This window comes from Myxine glutinosa, chromosome 1 (assembly GCF_964187855.1).
Source record: "Myxine glutinosa chromosome 1, kmMyxGlut1.1, whole genome shotgun sequence".
NCBI lineage: Eukaryota > Metazoa > Chordata > Myxini > Myxiniformes > Myxinidae > Myxine > Myxine glutinosa.
In genome coordinates, this window is record NC_136261.1 from 433,946,005 (window position 1) to 433,962,905 (window position 16,901).

A 16,901-nucleotide genomic window follows, 5' to 3' on the forward strand; every position below is an offset into this window, starting at 1 on the left:
AACAAACTGGATGTAAAAGCCTGCATTTATTGGATCATAATTAATTGGATTGTCAATGGAAATAACTCACAAAAATTACAAACAGGGTGAGGAAAATAACATGTATAACTTTTCTGTGATTAAAATAAGCATTGTATCCTTGGCAGGTCATCGGTGAAATGGAGAACTTCTTGGAATGGCTCAAGTCCCAAGGCCTGAGAGCAGAAACAGCCCAAGCAGTAATCGATAAGCTTGGAATTGAGAATCAGAAGGTTATTCGAGCTTGTACTGAGTCGGATGGGTTGCGGACCGAGCTCCTCTCCCTCTCCAAAGAGAAATTACAATTTGCAATGTATGCTGACTTCTGTAAATTTATGAATTATTTTTCGAAGCCGCAAGATTTCCAGATTGCAGGTTCTTCTCTTTTGGGAAGTATTTTCGTCAACTTGGAGAATGTTATTCGGGAACTTTCCAGTTTCTGTGAAAAGATCTTCGGATCCCAAAATGTGCAGCTGGAAAATGTTCCTGGTTTCTCTGGAATCGGGTTCAGTGATTTCTGCAGCCTCTGCTCTCATGATGATGGATCAAGACCCACGTATGGTATGTGACTTTTTCAATACAACATCACATGTCAACAAATATCTTGATCTTCTACCATTGTTTTTTTTTGTATTCTTTTAATTTGTGTAATCTCTTTTGGTGCAGTTTTGTATTGTCTGTTATTAATAGATTTTTGTTGTTGGGTACAAGGTAAATTTTACCCCATCTGGAACATATTTCCGGGGAGCTTATGGGATGTTGCGTGGTCAGTCCGTCAGTAAATACTTGCAGCTTTTTCTCCGAAACTGCTCATGGGATTGTGACCACTCTTGGCTAAAATTATATTTTGTGTGTTGGAACTCAAGTTTGAACAATGCATTAATAAGTTGGAGTTTAAGGGGGTGTGCGAGGGAGAGGGGGGTGGCTTGGGGCATTATATCCTAAAATGGTTATTTGCTCTCTTATCCGAAACTGCATTGACGATTTTGATGAATCTTGACCACAACCTTCATCACCCATGATGTACCAAACTTTGTTCACTGCATTTGAAAAATCGGGGTCTATTGCCCCTATTTTTTTCTTTTTGGGGAATTGCATTAAATACTTCGGTGTTCCATGTTTATTGGTGCATTTAGGTTGTCTCCATGCAGGAAGTAGTTTGCTACCTCTCTTTACCCATATTATCCTTGTTATCCCACACTTTTTGAAAAATATGAAGGCGCTTCATTGTAGTCATATTGTAATCAGCCCTGTCCATCCGTCTGTCTGTCCGTCATGCTGTCTCCTCCTGAACGGTTGTGTAAAAATTCACATACTTGGTTGTTATGATCACCACATGGCAATAAGGTGCAAGAGCAGTATCATTTTGACCCTGCCCCCTGGGTACATTGCCAAAGATGGAATACTAAAAGGTAGAATCACAAAAAATGTTATTAGAGGCACATTATTTCACATTTTTTTCAAGGTTACCTTGTATATGCAATCAGCATTGGGGGACACATTAAATATGAAAGGTAAACATGCAGGATATTCTGAGGATATTGTGTGAGAATGATCTGACTGTTGTGGTGGTGGTGGAGTGGGCAGGAGATGCAGGAAGTACTTGGAGAGTGGAAGGAGGCATTTGAGAAACATGTGCTGAAAATGAGCATGGAGAAGATAGAGGGGATGTGGGTTGGGCAGAAGAGAAAATAAATGAAAATCAGGTTGGAGGGGAAGAAGATCAGACAAGGAAATAGGTTTGAGTAAGGCAGAGGCAGAAATGCGGAGGAAGATTTTGGTGTTTGCAAAAGTGTGGAGGAGGGTGTAGTGTGTAATGGCAGACAGATTTGAATGAGATTGAAAGGGAAGGTTCTGATGTGGTGTGTAACTCCAGCCTACCTTTTGGGTCTGGAGACGGTGGCACTGACAAAGATACAACAACAGAGACTGCAGGTTTGCAAGACAACTGAGTCAAGAGGATTGTGGGAATGAAAATGGTGAATAGAAGGAGAAAGGATGAACTTAGGTCAGAGATTGGTGTGCAGATGAGCTTGACCGGGACATTGGTGAAATGTCCGCTGAAATGGGATTGAAATTTGGTGTGGATGGGGGAACAGAGAATGGCAAATACAGCGGATAGGTTGAGCAAATAAGGTAGGAGGAAGAGAGCTTGACCGTGGTTGAGGTGGGAGGGTTGTGTGAATAAATATATCAGTAAAGTGAGGGTGGTTGGAGGGTAGAGAGAGTTGGCTGAGGACAGAGGGGAGTGGAAGAGTATCATGGTCAAGGCTGAGCAGGAGCTTTGTACCGTTGGACCCCCTTATAAAGGGAAGAGGAGGAGAACAACAACAACAACAACTCCCCACATTTTGTGAACATGTACAAAAGTTCCAGAACCTTGTTATGTTCCAATATGCAGGTATTATTTTCTTCGGTTGTCCGCCCGTGTGTCCGCTGCATTAACTTTTAAATTGTTAAATGTATTGTTTTTTTTTGACCAAACTTGGGACAGGTATGTAATATCATCACAAAATAATATAGTAATATGTAGTAACAGAATAATATTTAGTAACAAAATAACATAGTAACAAAATAACATAGTAACAAAATAGTATAGTAACAAAATAACATAGTAACAAAATAATATAGTATCAAAATAATTATCACCAATACAGTAAAAACAAAAAAGTCGTCGGTTGATGGTAAAAAACAATGAAAGTATTTTTTTTGCCCATCTCTGGCAAGATCGGAGATGATCAGAAAAAGGGCAAAAAAAATTGAGCAGAAAAAAAAGGTTTTAAATTGTTTTTACCATCATTTTTTTGGAATTTTTTGGATGGCACCGTCTCTGCTCTGGTGGTCAATTTGGTCTTCAGCTGGTCCATTAATGTAGCTCTGGTCATCTGGTCTGCTCCATAACTGGTCACCCCCAACTTCGATTATGTCTTGAATAGACGTTACAGTAGTAAATGGACTCCTCCTCCGTGCTCCAAGGTTCCTTTTCTTGAGTTTAGTTTTTGAGAAGGGTCGCACCTCCACAGCTTCTTGGCTTGGTGCAAATCTCTACCCAATTGTGAGTTGGTCTTTCTTCCCACTAGACTACTAGAGGATACGCAGTCTTCTTTCTTTGGAGTGAGTTTGGTGCTGCCACACAGACTAACACCATACGGTGGTCTGTGTCCCATAATTTGTTTTTTTCCTTTATTTCCAACATACATATAGTTTGTCGAAGGCTCTTACCTTCCCCCGGCTCTTCCCCACACCCTCCTTTGGCCCATCAGAAGTAGTTTCTCACCTCAGCGATCCCCGAGCTGGCGACTTAACATTACGTTTGTTGATCACTTTTATGCATAACGTTCCTCCGAGGCTGCACGTAGCACGCAATCAACTGCAAGGCCTTGTTCGGGTTCGCGTATCGAGAACTTCGTATCGAGCTTCATCTCCACTCCTTAAATAACTCTCTCCGTCCCACTCACATCACCAGCCCTCTCTCCACTGCAGTTCCTTCCTTTCCTTTCCTTCGTCACCAGGGTCCTGGTTTCTGGACCACCATCGGTGGGTCTAAGCGGTGACTCCAGGTGAGATGGTGTGATGTGGAGATTAGTTTCCAGCTTCTTCGATGCCATCTTGTGTGTGTACGTCAGGGTGTATCCATGTTCTTGCTAATTAATGAAGTTTGGCTGTGTGTCTGTACACTAACTGTTTTTGTACAATTTGAGCTTTGTCATCAAGTTTTCAACATAACTTTATTTTGAGAATATGGAGAAGACAAATTAATAATTTGGTGAAAAGGTCAAAGGTCAGTGTCACATAAAATCGTCAAATTTCGTGCAATTGGCCTGGAATTTTAAGAATTTGGATATTCGTTCACTGCATTGGTTCACCAATCAAAGGCTAGAAGCCGATCGATTTATTTATAAAAAATTTTTTTTAGAACAAACGGTCAAGGTTGTATAGAATGATCAATTTTCATACGATTGACTTGACATTTGAGCAGGGTTTGCATATTTGGTTGCTGTGGCCTATTGTTTTTGTGGGCAAAAGGTAAAGGTCGCCTAAAATTGTCAATGTTTTGGTATTTTTGGTAGATATCGACCATAAAAAACACAATGTGTATTTGTGTTTTGTGTATTTGTGTCTGTCCCCCTTCATAAGGGTGGGTTTTAAAGGCTTTGAGTAGTGCTTTAGGAGGGAGTGCGGTTTTATGTGGGGTTTTTATAATGGGCAATCTTTGAGTGGGGTTTTAATGGGAAATCTTTGAATACGATTGTTTGTCCACCAATTAAAAGACCTAAAATACTCTGAGGACCCAAAATACCCCAAGGACCCAGAAGACACAAAATACCACAAGGATCCAAAAGACCCAAACGACCCTGAGTATCCAAACGACCTAGAGGATCCAAACGACCTAGAGGAACCAAAAGATCCAGAGGATCCAAAAGATCCAAATGACCCTGGACTAAGAGGACCCAAAAGACTCAAAGACTCAAAGACCCTGAATACCCAAAATTCACTGAAGACCGAACAGAATAAAAAGACCCCAATCCCCTTAAAAACCCAAAGAACCTAAAAGACCCTTAAATACTCTGAGGACCCCAAAGACCCAAAATATCCCAAAGATCAAAGACCCAGAGGACCAAAAAGACCACAAAACCCAAAAGACCCTGAAGACCCAAATTTTCCCAAAGACCCAAAAAGACAAAAAACCCAACAAAGACCCCAAAGACCCAAAATACCACAAACACCCTTAAAAACCCCAAAAACCCAAACAATTAAAAAGACCCCGAAGACCCTGAAATATCCTGAGGACTCAGTGGACCCCAAAGACCCAAATTGCCTCAAATACCGTTAAATACCCCAAAGACCCTTAAATGCACCCAAAGACCCTTAAATGCCCCAAAGACCCTTAAATACCCAAGGACCCCAAAGATCCAGAGGAGGAAAAAGACTCAAATTACCTGAAAGACCTAGAGGACCCAAAAGACGCCGAGGAACCAGATGACCCAGAGGACCCAAAAGACCCCCCGAGGACTCTGAAGATCCAAAAGAAGAGTAATTATGTCACTTGTATTAGAATTGTAGATGGCGGCTTACAAACCAAGCCTCAAGGTCAGTGTACAGAGGTGTTTCTTTTTATCATAATAAATATAAGGGGCAGGGAGGTGAAATTTGCAACACGTGATGTACAACACGTGCAGAGTAAACCGAGTGTTCATTTACATCTGTAGGATGTCTAATAAATAAAGATATAAGCACACCTGACACTAGGCCCAGGCTTCAGACTTTGGCATGCTCACGCGGTTGCAGCATAAAATAAACTGTTACAACCGTCATTTATGATCGGCTTTATACTAGTTTTCATCATGATTTGCATGTGGGAGACGTATAAGAAGAATTCCGAATGCAAAGTGCACGTGGATGGGCTTTACATTTTCAGATGCTTTCTTGTATTTTAAAGTGATTCTTCACTTTTGAGAGAAGCCCGGGGTTGGTTTAGTGGTTAAGTTGGCTGGCTTATCTTAGGGTCTTGAGTTTGAGCCCCAGCCGTGCTGTTAAATCACACCAGGTGGATTTATTCAGCCTGTCATCTTTCCGAGATGCCTGTCATAAAGAGTGCCAGCTTACTGGAAAAAGGGGGTGCTGCATTAGCAGCACATCCATGCTCTCAGCCAATATCTGAGAATTAATTCAGTGATTTAATCGAATGCGGATCTCAGAATTTCTTCAGTGATTGGTCACCATTGAGGGGGAACAAATGGAGCCAAAATGATGTATAGAGGTATATTTTCAAAAAGTTTTGGATGGCTTGTGACAAAACTTGCTGGATTCTTTGGGTAGGTGGATTATTGTTTAGCAGATGATCCTGCCATCTTTGCGCAGACTCTGGACATCCTTTTGGGTTTGGTCCCTCAAGGTGATGAATGAGGAGTCAGGCCACTGCGATTATGGGATTCCAGGTTCAATACTAATAGTTAATGGGCTAGAGTGGACTACCGTGCACCCCCCCCCCCCCATGATCCTCCCCAATGTGCATAATTATTTTCAGTGATGTCTACTTTGATGAAAAAGATGTTAACATCAAAAAAATATTTTGGTCTATGCTTCCTTTTGCCATATTGGAAGACATGTCAAAATGACCCTTTTCCAATATATCAACCATTTATTGAGCTTTGCGAATTACCTGCACACTAATTATGATTGTACCCATGGTTACGTAGAAACACTGGTTATAAAACTTATACATGCATATAATTACAGTATGTATACTTTATCAAGCAGTCACAATTTTAAAGTATTTTCTTCCAAACAATTATAATTTGTTTGGCTCATTGTTTGGCTCATTTTGAGAGCCTTTACTTCATTTACTAGAAAAGATCCACATGTAGATGATCTAGCAATATTGTTTACAACTTGATGAATTATTTAGCTTACATATAGTCTTGGCCAAAAATATTGGCACCCTTGCACATTTTTAAATAATGCACCATTTCTTCCAGAAAATTGTTGAAATGAAAGTCTTTTGGTATCCACATATGTATTTCTTTGGTTTGCAGTGGAACAAAACCAAAAAAGCTGAAAGGAATAATTAAATAGTAGCTTTTCCCACACAGAAATCCTAAAATGGTGCCAGACAATATTACTGGAACCTTTTAGAAGTTGTTGAACATAATTAGATTTCCAGAAGGTGATTCTTCTTTACTTTGGAATTGAACTCACCTGTAGTGAGTTGCAGGTGCCTGCAATTTTAAAAAATCACTCATTCAACCAGTTTGAATGGAGAAAAGGAATCATTCTGCTGTTTTGTGTCACTGTGTGCACCGCAATGAGCATGGAGAGAAGAAAGAAAACCCGAGAATTGCCTGAGGAGGTCAGACACAATATTGTAGCCAAGCATGGACAATCTCAAGGCTGCAAGTCCATCTCCAGAGACGTTGATGTTTCTTTGTCCACCATACGCAATGTTATCAGGAAGTTTAAGGCCCATGGCACTGTAACCAATCTCCCTGGACATGGCTGCGCGAGAAAACTTAGTCGAACATTGCAGTGAAGGATTGTTCGAATGGTGGAGAAAGCACCTCGATCAACTGCCAATCAGATTCAAGCTGAACTTCACACACAATGTACAACAGTTTCAACTCACACCATCCGTCACCAACTCGATGAAAGTGGTTCTATGGTAGGAGACCCAGGAGGACCCCAATGCTGAGGGAGAGAGAGACTCTCTCTTGAAAGCCCGACTGGCGTTTGCCAAAACACACCTGAACAAACCAAAATCCTTCTGGGATAATGTCCTGTGGACAGATGAGACCACATTCGAGCTCTTTGGTAAAGCACATAATCTCAATGTTTACAGAAAACAAAATGAAGCCTTCAAAGAAAAGAACACCTTCCCTACAGTAAAACATGGAGGTGGTTCAATGATGTTTTGGGGTTACTGTGCTGCCTCTGTCACTGGATGCCTTGAATGTGTGCATGGCATCATGAAATCAGGAGATTACCATATTACCATATGAACACTGCAAGGACTTTCAGAAAAGAAGTCGGAATTTCAAAAAGGTGGATTTGGGTTGCATTAACGGGGGTAGAAAAGATGCATGTTTTGGATGAGGGAAGATAAGAAATGGTGGTGAACAGCTGCTTTAAAGAACTGGAGGGAGGAGTGGGATTGAAGAGAGTGTGGGAGTTTGTTCCAAAGGCGAGAGAAAAGAGGAATGAAAGAGTGAAGGTGAGCAGAGAGTATTGATTTTGGCAGTTTCATCAGAAGTTAGTTGCTGGTAGATCTTGTGGGTCCTGAAGGCATATTTGGGGGACAGTGCACAGAGAGCAGGGAGAGCTAGACCAGAGAGGAGTCGGTAGAAGTCCACCAGAAGCTGAGCTAGGTGTGAGGAAGGTGCACCAGCCCAGAGGGGAGAGCAGTTCACCATTTAGCTGTGGATAAAAATGTTGGATGTGGTGAGAAGCTCAGTGGGGCTAAGAAAGGACTTCATATGACGGAGGATGCACAGTCCGCGACTGGCTTTGTTGGCCAACGTGGAAATGAGTTTTTTTCCCAGCAAATATCATGGCAGATATTGAGACCCAACAGCGTGAGTGACAGAGGGTTTTTTAGCCGGTATTTACGAAGAGAAAGGGTGAGGGTGTGAGATTTGTCAGGATTCAATGACATGTTCAACTTGTTTGACCAGTTTGTGATTTTATCCGGTCTGCAGAGAGTGAAGAGGCAACTGCCTGCCTATCTCAGGGTTGTGATAAGAAGCAGCAGAGGGTGGGGTCATCAGCAAAAATATGGAGAGAATTTTCCAGAGAGTCGTAGAGATCATTAATGAATACCAGAAAAAGCACAGAGCTCAGAACACTGCCCTGCAGAACTTCAGCATGGTCAGGAAGAGGATATGAGAGAATTTAATTTACAGCCACATGTTGGCTATGACAGGAGAGGAAGTCAACGAGCCATGAGTGGAGATTTCCATGGATAACAATAGGAGAAGAGTTTGGTGAGCAGGGTGGGGTGAACAGGGTGCCCGACCGTATCGAAGGCATGATCTATGTCAAGGGAGACAGCTCTAATTTCCTGTTTGGCATTGAGGACCTCCATCCATTGTTGAGAAAGCAGAAGCAGCATGCCCAGAGTAGAGTGACCAGGTCTGAAACCAAATTGATGATCAGAGATCAAGCCATTGGAGAAGAGGAAAGATTTCATATCTGAAGCAATGATGGATTCCATGACTTTGCTGATAATTGGGAGAAGGCTGATTGGTCTGTAGTTGCTAGGATCTGTTTTTGCACCTTTTTTGTGCAAAGCGGTGATGTTGGCTGATTTCCAAGCAGATGGCAGATGACCTTGAGCAAAAGAGAGGGTGAAGAGAACAGAGAGAGGGAGTGAAAGAGCAGAAGAACAGGATTTTAGGCCCCGTGGGCTGATGCCGTCAGGTCCAGTTGCAGAATCCGAGTCGAGGGTTGACAGAAACTTTTCCCCCTTGTCAGGGGGAAAGGACACAGAGTCCAGGAGCAGCTGGGTACGACTGGGTATGGTGGGTACAGAGAGGGATGGGTTTGGGACACAAGATTTAGAGGCAAACACAGAGTTGAGGCATTCAGCTTTTTCACGTGCGGAGTCAGCCATGTAGCCATTTGAGGTGAGGGAGGGGATGGAGGGGGAACAAACACCAGAAACAGATTTGACCAGACGCCACCAGGATTTGGAAGAGGGAGACAGATGAGAGAGTTTGGTCTTGAGAACGGAGAGATATTGTTTCCTGGCTCTCCTGAGGGTGGACACACACTTGTTTTGGGCTTTGTGAAAGGAAATGAGATTTCCTTCCGTTGGATTTGCTTTCCAGGAGAGGAAAGGAAGTTGTTTCTGGGCAACAGCCTCACCACAAGATTCCGTGTACCATGGACGGGAGGAAGGGTATGACAACTGAAGACGAGATGGGTTAAATCTCTGCATGAGAGAGAGCAATTTACTTTGGAAGAATTCCCAGGATGAGTTGATGTCAGAGGCGGTAGAGATGGGAGACCAGTCCAGATGATTGATGGCTGCTTGAAGACCGTGCCAGTTGGCCTGAGTGAAATGCCAGACTCGTCGCCGCTGAGGAGGCTCTCAGAGAATGGTCAGAGAGATGTCCACTTTAACAAGCACATGATCAGATGAGCCAATTGGAGCAGAAGAAGAGCAGCAGACATTTTCAGGGAAGTTAGTCATAACTCATAACCAAGTCCAGAAGAGAATATGCTCTGTTGACTGAGATCCGGGTCAGGAAATTGACAGATTGTGTCAGTCCCAGTGAGTCGCAGAAGTCCTTTGCTGAAGAGCCATGGCTGGTGAGAGAGGTACCCACACCCAGCCAACTGACATGGTGACAATTGAAATCACCACATATGAGGAAGAGAGAGTTGGGATGGGACGATAGAAGTTGGTCCATATTATCAGACAGCAAGATGTAGATGGAGTCATCACTGTTTGGTGGACGGTACAACACACATATGAACAAAAGGTGGGAGCGAAGGGGAAGCCGTAGCCAAAGGTATTCCTGGGGGTGAGGTGGAGAGAGGGCAGTGCAGGGTGAGTGAGGAAGAGAGTTTTTTTAATAAAGATAGCAACCCCACCTCCAGGACGAGGCTCAGGTCTATCATACCGGAGGAGGGAGTAACCTGGGAGAGATACCAAGGAATCAGATACATCATGAAGGAGGAAAGTTTCTGTTAAGCAGATCACGTCTAGTTTGTCAGACTCAGAAGCAACCTGTATGGAGAGATCAGTCAAGTTTGAGCGAAGGCCCCCGATGTTTGAGGTCCATAACGTTAATGAAGAGGAAGGGGGAGCATCGGATGCAGAACAGGGGGGGGGGGGTAGGGTAAGATGTGGAAGAGGAGGAAGAGGTAGGGAGAGCTGTTGAAGGTGTCAGAGATTTCAGAATAGCTTGGAGAAAGGGAAGATTGGGGCGGACAAAAGGTTTGATGGTGATTGGGCGAGGCACAGTGAGGTGTTATTTGAGGAGGGGGAAGAGTGAGGCAGAAGGTTGGGGGAGATGAAGGTGAAAGTTGGAAGGGGGAAGAAGCGGGGAGGACGCTTTGAGGAGGAGGAGTGAGAGGGGAGTCTAGGAGGGGAGGAGTGAGGGAGAGTCTCGGAGGGGAGGAGTGTGGGGGGAGTTTAGGAGGGAAGGGGCAAGGGGGGAGATTTGAAAGGGATGGGTGATGGGGAAGATTTGGAGGGGAGGGGCAAGGGGGAAGATTTGAAAGAGATGGGTGATGGGGAAGATTTGGAGGGGAGGGGCAAGGGGGTAGATTTGGAGGGGAGGGGTTATGAGGAAGTTTTGGAGGGGAGGGGTGATGGGGAAGTTTTGGAGGGAAGGGGTGATGGGGAAGATTTGGAGGGGAGGGGCAAGGGGGAAGATTTGAAAGGGATGGGTGATGGGGAAGATTTGGAGAGGAGGGGCAAGGGGGAATATTTGAAAGAGATGGGTGATGGGGAAGATTTGGAGGGGAGGGGCAAGGAGGTAGATTTAGAGGGGAGGGGTGATGGGGAAGTTTTGGAGGGGAGGGGTGATGGGGAAGTTTTGGAGGGAAGGGGGTGATGGGGAAGTTTTGGAGGGAAGGGGGTGATGGGGAAGATTTGGAAGGGAGGGGCAGGGGGGAAGATTTTAAAGGGATGGGTGATGGGGAAGATTTGGAGGGGAGGGGCAAGGGGGAATATTTGAAAGATGGGTGATGGGGAAGAATTGGAGGGGACGGGCAAGGGGGTAGATTTGGAGGGAAGGGGTGTGGGGAAGTTTTGGAGGGGACGGGTGATGGGGAAGTTTTGGAGGGAAGGGGTGATGGGGAAGATTTGTTGGGGAGGGGTGAGATTGGATTTTGAAAAGTGTACGATTAATCGGAAATGAACATTTATTGCAAAATGAGTTTCTTGAGACCTTCGAGTCAAAAATACGTTTGAGGACGCTGAAGGAGGGGTGGAGTGCAGGAGAGTTTCAGGAATGTAGAAAAGAGGAACTGTAAGAGATTGAATTTTTTTTTGGAATGAATAGATTTGGTGAGCAAGTCGAAAGCATCCTTTTATCGAAGAAGAAGAAAAAGGTGTTATTATATATGACAGAATACAGTTCTTCAGGGGAAAGTTTAAACATTTTTAACAATGAGATCACGAACAACGTGGTCGAAGAACGAACGAACAAATAAGAACAACGAATAAGAGCAGAGAAGGAAAAAAAAAATTTTTTTTCTGAGTTGAGATTTTAAACAAGGAAGTATGGGTTGAAAGACTGGGACAAAAAACAGGGAACGAAAGTAATTGCAGCGCAATCGACGAACCACTGAGAGAAAAACAAAGCCTCAAGGTTGGACACGGAAGCCTACTAGGCCTCAGAATACGCGACACAAATTAACCGACGATTTTGTATGCAGGTATGAAAAATTAACACCGAGAATCTTACTAAAGATACACTATAAGTATACACACCGAAAGATAGATACAGTTATGACAAAAACACAATTGTGAAAAAATTACTTAACTTCGAAAGCATGATCGGATGGACAGCTTCGAAGGAATGTGTCCTCTCAATTGATGATGACTGATGAATTCCTATACAGCTATGGCGGCATACTCGCGCTGCTATGGATAGATACATACAGGTATGGCGGCATACTCGTGCTGCCCTTAAGCGAGAAGATAAGCCCCGCATCAACCACGTGTGCTGATACGCCGAGCGTTGATGATCAGAGATCAAGCTGTAGTGAAACGCAGGAACTCTAAGTCATGTCATAACCCAGGTGTAGTAACATCTCCTGCCCACTAAAGTGCTCTCATAAATATCCGTCCCCTGAAAGTGAGCGGCAGACCTGTGACCATTACGTGCTTACTTAGGAAGGTGAGGAAATCATATTCGAATGAGGGTTGCTTACATGTACCCGATATTATATTGTTGCGGATCCATCGCCGGCCTTCTCCCCTTACCAAGGGGGGATTAGTCCCCTTGTCTTTGACTGACCAGCGCGACCCGGGACTTATGACGTCCTTTCCGGACAGCGCGAAATAGGGTATTCAGACCAAATTCGCTATTACCTAAATACTCGCGCTGCCCTGAAGCGAGGCGATAAGCCCCGCACGAACCACGTGTGCTGATACGCCGAGCGGTTGTGTGCACGCGATCCGTGCCGTTATCACTTACTAGACCAGGATTCAAGCGGTTCTTATTCGTACCACGCTTAGTCAATGGAGAAATCACAAAGGCAATCAAATTGGGAAGCAAAGGAATAACAGGTTTATTTGCACTACACAATGGTTCAATAAAAAGGGGACACAGAGCAGCCTTATACAGTCTTACTTAATACCCAGGACAAACGGGCCTGTCTCACACACACACACACTCACACGGGGCTTGCTGATGAGCAGGTTGATGTTCACCAGCGCGTCCAGCGATGGCTTCCATGCAGCTCTCTCTCCGGTCCCCGGCACGTCCCTTGGAGTAGGTGAAGGTAGGAGCTCTCCGCGTGTTGTTTGGACGCAGAGGGTTATTATGGGGCGAACGGTAGGGGGGCGGGCTCTGGTGCGGTTGGTGGTTAATCACTGGCAGCTATGGCCGTGTTTACCCGCGTGGCTGGAATATTCGCTATTCGCCACCGGCACGTTTGGCTGTGGCCACGTACTCATACCGCCAATGCCTCTTCTTCTTCCCCTCTGGCGCATACGTAATATGGCGAGCTACAGTTCAAAGCCTCAAAGCGAGCGACTCCTCAAATCCTCAAAGTGCTATCGCAAAAGTTCTCTCCACAAGTCCTTTTCGATGCGCTCCAACAAGTGCTCACAACGCGCTCGCCCCCTCAAGTCCAGTCCTTTCGATATGCGCTCACTGTAAAAGTCCTCTCGAGGGCTGTTTGCATGGACTTATATAGCCCCGCCCCACGAACTCTCTGGAACTCACCAGATCTCTCCTTTACCACGCCCTCTCATGCCATACCGCCCGAGCCCTGATTGGTTGATGACCCTTACCATCCCCCTACTGCTGTGGCCGATCTCAACCTTCCTTTGGATTTCAAGGCCCTGCCTCGTGTTAACTCGACTCGGGACAGCCAAATGGGGCGCGGGATGGATTCCGCCAATAGAGGTGGAATTGGAGGGTGGACGCAAAATGAACGGGACCTAATCTCATGTCTTTACACAACGCAGATATTAATAGGGGAAATGGCTGATACTTACACATACTATGACATAACTAATACTACAAGTGGGCCTACGTGTTGCTCGTGGAAATAACTATGAGGGGCAACCCTTAGCATTTATTGAAGTCATATGTACAATCTCAAAACCGTAGCAATATACAGTCACTTGAAAAAGTAAGTACACCGCGTGTAAAGTTTTGACTTTTTCAACATATTTCAACATACAGCTATTTGATCTTCATTTCAACAATATTGATCGATAAAGGTGATATAATATAACAAATTTCATGAATCATTTACATTTTGTAGTCCATTGTATAATTTAAATAAACATAAATGCAAATTTTGCATGTGGAAAAAGTAAGTACAACCCTACATTTATCACTCCTTCAAATACCTAAAATTAGAATCAGGTGCACCAGCTCAGTTGCAAATGATTAGAACATCGTTGGAGAAGTTCTTGGAGGAACCTGTCTTATGTAAACCTCAGATATTTAGTTTGGTTTGCTCTTTGTTGTTGAAGTGTGCGGCGTCACCATGCCTAGATCAAAAGAGCTCTCTGAGGCCTTCAGCAAGAAGGTTATAGATGCCTAAGAGTCTGGGAACGGATTTAAAAAGATCTCCAAACAATTTGAAATCAATCATTCGACTGTCTGGAAGATCATCTACAAGTGGAGAAGATTCCAAACAACTGCGCACCTGTTCAGGCCAGGCCGCCCCAGCAAGTTCAGCCCGAGAGCAGACCCCAATATGCTGAAAGAAGTCTCTTAAGAACCCCAGAATGTCACCACGGGACCTACAGGTAGCTCTTGCCACTGTTGATGTCAAAGTGCACGAGTCTACCATGAAAAAGAGGCTGCACAAATTTGATCTACATGGGAGGTGTGCCAGGAGGAAACCTTTGCTGTCCAGAAAGAACATCAGGGCAAGACTAAAGTTTGCCAATGAACACCTAGTCAACGACCAGCACTTCTGGAACAATGTGCTCTGGACAGATGAGTCAAAGGTAGAGCTATTTGGCCGCAGTACCAGAAGAGATGTTTGGCAAAAACCAAAGACAGCATTTGACTACAAGAACCTGATACCAACTGTAAAGCATGGTGGTGTAAATATTATGGTTTGGGGCAGCTTTGCTGCATCAGGGCCTGGGCAGCTCACGATCAGAGAATCCACTATGAATTCTTCATTGTACCAGAGGATGCTTGAGGATAATGTGAGGCTATCTGTCGGAAAGTTGAAGCTCAACCGAAGGTGGACCTTGCAACATGACAATGACCCTAAACATACCAGTAAATCCACCAAGGCATGGGTGAAACGAAAGAAATGGAGGGTTCTGGAATGGCCAATTCAAAGCCCGGATCTAAATCCCATCGAGATGTTGTGTGGGGATTTGAAACGAGCTGTGCATGCAAGAAACCCCTCAAACATCGCACAGATGAACGAATTCTGCATAGAGGAGTGGGAAAAAAAATTCTCCCAGTCAGTCAGAGACTGGTAGAGAGTTATAAGAAACGCCTACTTGAGGTTGTTTCTGCCAAAGAGGGCAATGCCACCTATTAGAGCCAAGGGTGTACTTACTTTTTCCACATGCGAAATTTGCATTTATGTTAATTTAAATTATGCAATGGACTCCAAAATGTAAATGTGTCATGATTTTTTTTTTTTTTTTTTTTTGTATACAAGATCGAGGCTCGTGAAAGAGCGAAAATATTTGTTATATTATATCGCCTTTATCTGTCAATATTGTTAAAATGAAAATCAAATAGCTGTATGTTGAAATATGTTGAAAAAGTCAAAACTTTACATGGGGTGTACTTACTCTTTTCACATGACTGTATATACCCCTGATGCTTATTAGTGTTTATGAATGATTGCTGTCCTGTATTCTTTCTTAGATGCTGTTTGAGATCGATTCTGATTAAACTCGAAATGAGAAGCAGTTGTGAGACTTTGATTTATACAACACAAGCTATTGGAGAAGAGGCAGGATTTAATATCGGAAGTAAAAATGGATTTCATGACCTTGCTGTGGTAGGCTTTGGAGTTGGCTGATTGGTCTGCAGTTGTAGGGATCTGTTTTTGCACCTTTCTTGTGTAAAGCGGTAATATTCGCTGATTTCCTAGTTGATGGCAGATGACCTTGAGGAAAAGAGAGTGAAGAGAATGGAGAGAGGCTGAGATAGCGCGGCAGAGCAGGATATTGGGACCCGTGGGCTGATGTCTTCTGGTACAGTTGCAGAATGAGAGACGCGGTTTGACAGAAACTTCTCCACCTTGTTGGGAGAGAGTGACAGAGTTCAGGGGCAGCTGGGTACTACTGGTTATGGTGGGTAAGAGCGATGGGTTTGGGACACAGAATTTTGAGGCAAACACAGAGTTGAGGCATTCAGCTTTTTCATGTGCAATGTCAGATGTGTAGCTGTTTGAGGTAAGGGAAGAGGACCAAACACCAGAGACAGATTTGACCAGAGCTTTGTGAAAGGAAATTTGGAGAATTTTTAATGCCGGTAAATTCCAGAATTTATTTTTTTATGAAATTTGCAATCTTTATTTGATTTAAATTGAATTACACACTTGAAAACTGTTGAACACAAATCGCCTAATTGTTACTTCCACTAACCTACAGTTTAGCAGTGCTGTACATGTTAATAGGGTGGTGTATGACGGTGATGTGGAAGACTAATTCAATAACGCTTAACATCCGGAATTTTTCAAATTAACGATCTTTAACTTCCTTATTATATTTAAATTGAAGTATACATTCCAAAGCGTACCATGTTCTAAGAACTCTCAACATGGTTCTCAATCTAATTTCCCTGCAAAAGACCAATGCTGATTTGTTCACAGGTGATATTTATCCTGCAAATGTGGAAGGCAGACAACACAACAACGATTCATCTGTCACAGAAGATTCACAATGTGCTTCTGCAAAGGAAGGTTCAGATGATATTTACATGAAAAATGGAAGTGCTTCCTGTTTAGAAAGTGGTGAGTGGAAATGTAAAAAATTGACATGCAATCTTTTGTGTTGAGAAAATATATCTTTTTTAGAAAAGTGTCAAATATTTTGCATTTTGATTTTGACCAAAAAATAAAATGTTGTGTTCTTTATTTCCATAGAACAATCCAGAAGTAATATGGGACAAATAAGGTCCAGTCGCAGCTTGACGGTGAGGAAAAAGCCATTTTTGAAGAAACAATCACGACATCAAGACTCACTTCCGATAAAATACAAGTGCATG

General features: G+C 43.6%; 1 long non-coding RNA gene across 1 annotated transcript; it reads left to right on the forward strand.

Moving 5' to 3' along the window:
* Positions 1–444: 444 nt before the first annotated feature.
* On the forward strand, positions 445–16,880 carry LOC137419070 (uncharacterized). The gene is made up of 3 exons (XR_013621963.1): positions 445–579; positions 16,507–16,647; positions 16,780–16,880. It is a non-coding gene; the product is annotated as an uncharacterized LOC137419070 (long non-coding RNA).
* The last annotated feature ends 21 nt before the right edge of the window (positions 16,881–16,901 follow it).